Below are 5,865 nucleotides of genomic sequence, written 5' to 3' on the forward strand. Positions count from 1 at the left end.
TTCTTTCTTGACTCATTTTTCATTCAGTAGAGAGTTGTTCAATTTCCATGAGTTTGCAAGATTTCTGTTGTTTCTGTTGTCCATACCCAGCTTTAATATGTGATGGTTAGACAGGGTGCATGGTGTTATTTTAGTTTTCTTTTATTTCTTGAGAGTTGCTTTGTGCCCAGTGATGTGGTCGGTTTGGGAGAAAGTTTCATGAGGTGCATAGAAGAAGGTATGTTCTTCTGTGTTTCAGTGAAATGTTCTGTAAATATCTGTTGGCTCCATTCAGTCTAGAGCATTAGTTAATTCTAGTAATTCTCTGTTTAGTTTTTGTCTGGCTGACCTGTCCATTGGTGACAGTAGGGTATTAAAGTCTTCGACTATCAGTGTGTGAAGGTCAATGTGTGATTTAAGCTGTAGTAATGTTTTTTTTTTTTGTTGTTGTTGTTATTGTTTTAAATGAACTTGAATGCCCTTGTGTTTGGTGCATAGATGTTAAGAATTACAATGTCTTCTTGATACATTTTACTTTGAGTATGTATTGTTCTTCCCTATCTCTTAAAATTAGTTTTTTCTGGAAGTTTATTTTGTCGGATATAAAATGCTTACACTTGCTTTCTTAGGTCTATTTGCTTGGATTATCCTTTTTCATCTTTTACCCTGAGGTGATGTCTAATCTTGATGATGAAGTGTGTTCTTTGGATTCTATTTTCACCTCCATTCTTTTAGTCTGTGTCTTTTTAGTGGGGAATTGAGAACACTGATATTGAGAGATATCAATGAGCAGTGTTTGTTGATTCCTGTTATTTTGTTGTTGTTGTGGTGGTGGTGTTTGTTTGTGTGTGCCTGTCATAATGTGCATTAATGTAAAAGTCAAAGGATAGTTTGTGGGAGTCAGTACTCTTCTTCTATTATGGGGGTTCTGGTGATTGAACTCAGATTAAAGGCATAGAGACAAGCCCCATTATATGTCAAATCACCTCACTTGCAAGGCACAGATTGATCCTGGCAGGAACCTGGGCTCCAGGAGGGAATGCAATGCAGAACTTAATGGGCCAGGTATGAGATGGGCAGAGGATCAGGCTACCTTAAGAAAACTGAATATACTAATCTGGTTTTCTCTAGTGGAGAAGGGTATAGGGCAGCATGGCTTCATGTCAGAGAACTTTGTGGGGAAGAACCCTGATATGGCTTTGCTTTTAGCCACTTCCCTCACTTTTCAGATGACCTTAATGCCAAGAAGACCCTATTTATCAGGAATGATGTTCCTACCATTAAAAATCTTCTAACCTTTGGGGAAGATTACATCTATCTCCAAGGAATCTTAATCCTGCAATCGATATATGGATATCCTCTGCCCTTATGGCATGTCATGGACAATGTACTGATAAGTTTGAAGATTAGAAGCCCTCACTGAGATCACCAGGTCTTGGCAACCTACTTAAGGTCATGTTCCCATGCCACCCACCCACAACCTTGGAGGCCAGGAGCCTGAAAAATAAAAGGTCATGTTCCCTGAGTCTCTGTAAGACCCCATCTCTGTGTTCCTCTCCCATCACTGGCTTGCCTCTTGTGTCTCAGATGCTCTAAGCCACCTTTCTTTCTCTCTCTGTCTCTGTCTCTGTCTCTCTTTCTTTTTTGTCACCTATGGTCTTTACATTGTTGGCACCAAACTTTGGGGACTCATTTTAGTGTCTTTTAGAGTCAATGCAATAGCCACAAAAAGTTTGGGGAACCTGTTTGGTACCAGGTTCTGAAGGCTCCCATCTTCCTTCTCAATCTTTATTTTATCACATCATCACATGATCTCACCTAAGTGACCTGTGCCTGGTTAAAAACAAACAAACAAACAAACAAAAAACAAGCGGCACAGCTTACAGCTGCCACAGCTTGCTGTACCCAACCACTGTGCTAATTTCAGATATCTCGTCTCCTTACTAACCAAGGACAATAAGAGTGGCCTTCAAGGGTCGTCATTAGGACTTCTTCAACTACAGTAATCGGTGGCCTCCCCCTCCATACCTCAGACATGACACTCCAGCCTAGGGAACAAGGAAATTCCTAGAGGCACCTGAGTGGATTCTTGGGAGGGGGGAAAAAGACAGCAGCTCAGAGGAGAGGCACTGCTGGATTTGAAGATAGGAATGATGATGGACTTTCAGCATGGACATGCAAGATCAGTCTGTTCCAAAAGCAGCTCTGGCTTCCTGATGGAGAGAAGGACATGATCACCTGCAGGTGGGGACCCAAGAAGAGGGAATCTGCCAGACCTTGGTACTCATAGGTGCTCTAGACTGTGCCATGGATGGTTTAAATCAAAAGAGATGTTAGGACTAAGATTAGTCCTCAGACCCAGACTACCAATTCTCCTGCATACAGCTCTTTAGCCTGGGGCTTTGGCTTCTAAAATGGGCTTCTAGGTCCTGGTGCTGTTTCACCTAAAGGCATTTGCATCATTGAGTGAGTTTGGAAAACTGCCCTCCCGCTGTAGGGGTGGCAGTCCTTCATTAGCAGACCAGAGCCTTTAAGAAGACCCATGTTCTACTCTTTTTAACCCACGGTTGATGAGATGGTGTAGCCACAGAATATACTTGTTCACACACCAGGAAGAGTCTGGAGAATACTGGGTACGCTTCCTGCCCCACAGTGGGGCCTGCTTTTCTCTGGGATCTGACACTGATGGAGGGTGTCTAACAACTGTATAAATTGCCTGGCTTTGGGGTGTGGTAAAGACTGGAGGGAGGTCCTGTTCTTGGGGCTTATCTTAGTTACTTTTCCTGTTGGTATTATAAAACACTCTGAGAAAAGCAACTTAAGGAAGGAAAGGCTTATTTTGGCTCACCATTCCACGGTAGATAGCCTATCATTACAAGGACAGCAGGAGCTTGAGGAAGCTGGTCCTATGACATCCTAAATGCTGGTGCTCTCAGTTCATTTTCCTCCTTCCTAATCAGTCCAGGACTCCAGCCTAAAGAATTGCTGCTGCTCACAACTAGGGTCTGTCTTGTGGATAATCCCTCACACGCATGCCCAAAGGCTAGCCCATTCTAGATTCTGTCAAGTTGACAGTCTGTATTAACCATCACAAAGCTCGCTGGTGGGAGGACTCCATGATGCTCCGCCTTCCAAGCAAGGCTGTGAGAGAATTCACTCTCACCCATGGAAAGCAAAGCGGCGGTGGTTCTGACCCTCTGCATTGCATTCAGAGCTGGAGAGAGAATTGTGACAAAGCATTTGGCACTCCCAAGGATTCAAAATGTCCAGGGAGCCACGGACAGCTCTGGCTTCTTCTCAGCAAAAAGAAACTTTCCTGGGCTAGCAGTGGCGTCAGCCTGGGATACTTGGCACAGAACGCTGCACTGCTGTACTTCCCTTCTTCCCTCCCTCCCTCCCTCCAGCAGCAGCCTCTGTGGTCAGACACACGATGGGGGTGTGAAGAAGTACTGGCCTAGGAGCTGAGTCCTCCCTTCCTTACTCATTGTGGGGCCAGGATATGCTGGCCCACTGGCCTCTCTCTCTGTGAAAGGGCTGGAGGAAGGGCTGCAGACCTGTGTGTACAGAACAGAACAAACAAGTAGGCGGCAGAGTTATAAAACCAGGACATGTTTTATTAGCTAATAAGATGCATCTGCTTTTATTAAAGAAAGAACCAAAGTGGAAGAAGGTCTAGGGACTGACGCCTGAAGGGGCACAGAGAGACCGGGAGCCCACTCACTGGCCACAGCTGTGCCCCGTATTGACGTCCTCAAACCTTTCTCCCCATGTCTCAGCTCTTCCCCGAACCTCTTACTCATGCCCAAGACTAGTCAAGATGCCCCAGGGTTCCACCTACAGCACTACCTCGGGAGGAAGCTGTCATTGACTCAAAGGTGGACAGGTGAGCCCAAGCCAGACAATGGCAAGAAGAATTTCTGAGCTTAATTGGCAATTATCTAAGAGGCAAATGATATTTTAACATTATTTTTTTTCCCCTAGCTTTAAAAAAAAAAAAAAATCCCTGGGCTCAGCACCCAATTCTGAGAGTTGGAATTCTCAGAACTCCCCCCCGAGGCAGATGGGGGGGGGGGCGCTGCCACCATCTGAGCGATCGCTGGGGAGTAACCTGTAGTGGTAGCTGAACATCTTTCTTAAGAATGAGGACTACGGATGCAAGCAGAATAGGCAGAACCCAGCCTCTCTTCCAAATAGTTTCATTTCCACCGGCAGTCAAAAAGCCATTCAAGGACTGGTTTGTGAGGTGTGGGAGAGGCTCTCGGGACTGCAAAACCAGTGGGGCCCTGGAGGAAAAGCTGAACGGAAGCCTGGGAACAATCGGTTCTAGGTGGAAGTAATTCTGTGGTCTTGGACAGGAGGCCATTTCCTTCGCCTATGAGACAAGTGGTTTGGGACAATTTCAAGCTGAAGAAGTCCCTTTCCATCTTTCCGAAACGCTGTGTGCAACCGGGACTTCGTAAACCGAATACAAGTGTCTCGCTCAGAGCCTGAAAGCCCGTCCTTGGAGCTCAGCCCATCCCCCGCTCCCGCACTTCCCTTTGGGGACAGCTTGGACTTCGTCGCAGTCTGGTTTGGCTCAAAAGCGGGCCGAGCTCTGGGTCGGAGTCCAGCGCCCCCTGGTGGCACCGAGGCACGCAGGCCCGTTCGGACCTCTTGAAGGCCCGACGGCCGTGACTCAGGGTTGCCGCAGCTGCCAGAGAAGCTGGAGGCCTGACTGGGTTCCGTCGTGGACTGAGCCACGGTTCAATTAATTACTAGCTGCTGGGAATCTTTGTCGCTCGCTTTCTGGTGACTCATCCCGCAGCCGGACCCACTTGCCAAGCACGGGGGGGGGGGGGGGGGGGAGGGGGAGGCGAGGGCTCTGATTCCAAAATGAGTTTTGGGGAGCGCACCTGCTCCGGTGGGGCTTCCCATCCAGGTACCCGAAAGACACCACGGAAACCTTATTGTTCAGGCGGAGCACCCCGTGGTGCTCTCACAAGCCTTCGAATTTGGGTGAAAAGCTTTTTCTTTTACCCGGGAGTCCGCATGAGGTCCTTACCCATGTGAGTCTGGGTAGACAGAGACTGGGGTCTCGGAGGCAGAGGAGCACAGGCCTTCTAAGTCTCCCAACCCCTCAGTCCCTGGGTCTTCTCCCCAGGCTGTTCCTCTCTCCGTAGCCCAGGCAGCCAGGTTCTAGCTCCGGCCTGTTAGTTGTTGCTTGGTGGTCATCGGATTCCTTCTCCTGCATCCTTGGACATCCTACAGACAGGGAGGATAGAAGCTCGGTGCTGGGTGATGCCCTGCGCAGCCACCCTGCCCTAGGGGTGCTTTATGAGTGATAAACCCCCCCCCCCTGGGGCCACCTAAAGAGCAACGAGTGGGAGGAGGACCCAGGAGGCCCAAACAGAGAAATCCTGGCTTCTTCTCTGTACGCAGAGACTAAGCTCCTTCTCGGCCAGAACCTCCTGTGCCATCCCCAAGCTCGAACCTAGGGAGATGCCTCACGGTGGTTGGCGACGGGAGAGACGCTCCCAGCGTTCTTGTTCCTCTGTGGAGGAAACAAGAAATACCAGAGAAGAAATACCAGAGAAGAGACAGGGAGCTACTGCCGGAGAGGGAGGGAGAAGGCGAATTCCTGCTCTTCCCTTCTTGAGGTGTAACGCCACCAGCGGCACTGTGCGCTAATCCCCGGAGCTCTAGGGGAAAGTGGCCTGGGGTCGGCAGGTGCAGGGCCCCCCGGGGCGGGACGCGTCCCATCGTCGTCGGGGCTAAGGAGGCCGTGAAAACACCAAACACTTTAGAAGACAGTGCCTCAGCCTGTAGGGTGCTGCTGGGCCAGGTGGCTGCTGCGGCTGGAGGTGTGTGTGTGTGTGTGTGTGTGTGTGTGTGTGTGTGTGTGTGTGT

Source organism: Psammomys obesus, unplaced genomic scaffold (genome assembly GCF_907164565.1).
Source record: "Psammomys obesus unplaced genomic scaffold, mPsaObe1.curated_primary_1811, whole genome shotgun sequence".
NCBI classification, from domain to species: Eukaryota; Metazoa; Chordata; class Mammalia; order Rodentia; family Muridae; genus Psammomys; species Psammomys obesus.